The sequence below is a fragment of the Hevea brasiliensis genome, chromosome 10 (genome assembly GCF_030052815.1).
Source record: "Hevea brasiliensis isolate MT/VB/25A 57/8 chromosome 10, ASM3005281v1, whole genome shotgun sequence".
Classification (NCBI taxonomy): Eukaryota; Viridiplantae; Streptophyta; class Magnoliopsida; order Malpighiales; family Euphorbiaceae; genus Hevea; species Hevea brasiliensis.
In genome coordinates, this window is record NC_079502.1 from 67,683,364 (window position 1) to 67,685,970 (window position 2,607).

Here is a 2,607-nt window from a genome sequence, read left to right on the forward strand (position 1 = left end):
GGCTTCTTTCACAAATATAGGCAAGCTAATTTTCTGATGCCAACCAATTTTATAGATGTGGATAACCTAGGGAAGAATGCGAGAAAATAGAATGAATCAAGGAAGGCTCGAGCTAGAAAAACTACTGCTAACTAAAATATACCTAAAATGAGTACTGAATATTAGTGTGAGCCGTAGAGCTCATTATAAGGGTTTACGATGCGAGAGAAGTATGTCTAGGTCTCCCTTTCCGTGTTAACGGAAGGGGCTATTTTTCATCTCCACCCTTTAGAGATCCCTTTTAAAGGAAAAACTCTGCTGTTAGGGGTTTTGTTTGGCACTGTTAAGAAAAATATTTTTTAAACATATTATTAAAGAATATTAAAAATTAATTTGAAATTAAATTTCATAAATTTTAATAATAAGAATATTAAAATAATATAATAGTCTTAATTTTTTTAATACCATCTAGAATTTTTTTTTTCTTAAAACTATTTTTACCCTCAAATCACTATGCCAAATGAGTTTTCGTTGTCTATACTAAAAATGGGACTATTGTTGAAATTATTGTGAAGAGTAATTCGTTAAATGTGTTATTTAAAAGATATTTAAATTTAATTTAAACATGTTTTAACCATAAAACTTTAAAATTTTTTTAACAGTATTTAAAAAATTCTTTGTCCAAAACTTCAATGCCAAATGGGGCATTTAAGTTTTCATGTTTATGTTAATATTATAATTAATTTGTGGTATCAAATTAAAGCTTAGTTACATGATCTTTGAACCCTATTTTTATGATGATTAATTCATATTTTTCTAGGATTAAATATAGCTAATCTCTCCAATGAGTAGTCGGTCTTAACAGGTAGAAAATGGGCGGACTTAGTCAATCTGTCAACTATCACCCATACAACATCATGGTTCTTCTGTGTAAGAGGGAGACAAATAACAAAATCCATTGTAATGCGATTCCATTTCCATTTTGGTATCGATATTGGTTGCAGCAATCCTGATGGAACTTGATGCTCTGCTTTTACTTGCTGATATATCAGGCATTTAGTCACATAATCTATAATGTTCTTCTTCATACTAGGCCACCAATAATGAGTTTTCAAATCCTGATACAGCTTTGTGCTTCTTGGATGCATAGCAAAAGAACTACTGTGTATGCTCTTCTTAATTCTCTTATCATCAGGTACATATATTCTTCATTTATAATACAAATAACCATCTCTTGATCTCATATTCATTCTCCTTCCCCTCTTGAATATGCCTTATGATGGTTGTTAGCATCTCATCCTGTTACTGGGCCTTTTGCACTTGTTGTAGCAAACTAGGCTTCATTTGCAACTCAGCTATAATAGCTTCATCTTGTGCTAAAGTCAAACGAGCATTCAAAGATCTTAAAGCTGCTATCGACTTCCTGCTTAGAGCATCTGCTACCACATTTGCCTTCGTGGGATGATAATAAATAATACAATCATAGTCCTTTAAGAACTTTATCCACCCCCTCTGTCTCAGATTGAGCTCCTTCTGAGTGGGTACGTATTTAAGACTCTTGTGATCTGTGTATATAATATATATATAACACTTATCACCATATAAGTAATGCCTCCATATCTTCAATGCAAACACAATCGCTGCTAATTCCAAATCATGTGTGGGGTAGTTCTTCTCATGAGGCTTAAGTTGCCTAGAAGCATAAGCAACCACCTTTCCTCCCCGCATCAATACACACTGTAATCCATTCTGAGATGCATCATTATAAATCACAAAATCTTTCCTAGACAATGGTTAGGTAAGAATAAGTGCCTCTGTAAGCATCGTTTTTAGCTTTTCAAAGCTTGCTTGACATTTATTATCTCACTCAAATTTAACATTCTTGTTCAACAATTTAGTCAATGGCAATGCTATGAGAGAGAATCCCTTCACAAATCTCCTGTAATAGCTAGCCAACCCTAAGAAACTTCTAATTTCTGTTACATTTTTCAGTGGTTTTCAATCCATAGTAGCTTGTATCTTTTTGGGATCCACCCTAATCTCATCAGCTGACACAATAAGGCCCAGAAAGGAAATCTCATGCAGCCAAAACTCACATTTAGACAACTTAGCATATAGCTGCTTCTCTCGTAAGGTCTGCAGTACAATCCTTAAATGCTCTTTGTGCTCCTCCCGGTCTCTAGAATACACCATTATATCGTCTATAAAGACCACCACGAACCGATCTAAATAAAGATGGAAGATACAGTTCATCAGGTCCATGAATGTTGCTGGTGCATTGGTTAGGCTAAATGGCATAACCAAAAACTCATAATGTCCATACCGGGTTCTGAATTTCGTCTTAGGCACATTCGACTCCTTTACCCTCAGCCGATGATATCCTGATCTAAGGTCAATCTTGGAGAAAACACCTGCTCCCTTCAACTGATCAAACAAGTCATTAATTCTAGGTAAAGGATATCTATTCTTCACTGTCATCTTATTCAACTGTCTGTAATCCACACACAGTCTAAATGTCCCATCCTTCTTCTTTACAAATAATACTAGTGCTCTCCAGGGCGATACACTAGGGTGTATAAACCCTTTATCCAGCAACTCCTGTAACTGAATTTTTAACTCCTTCAATTA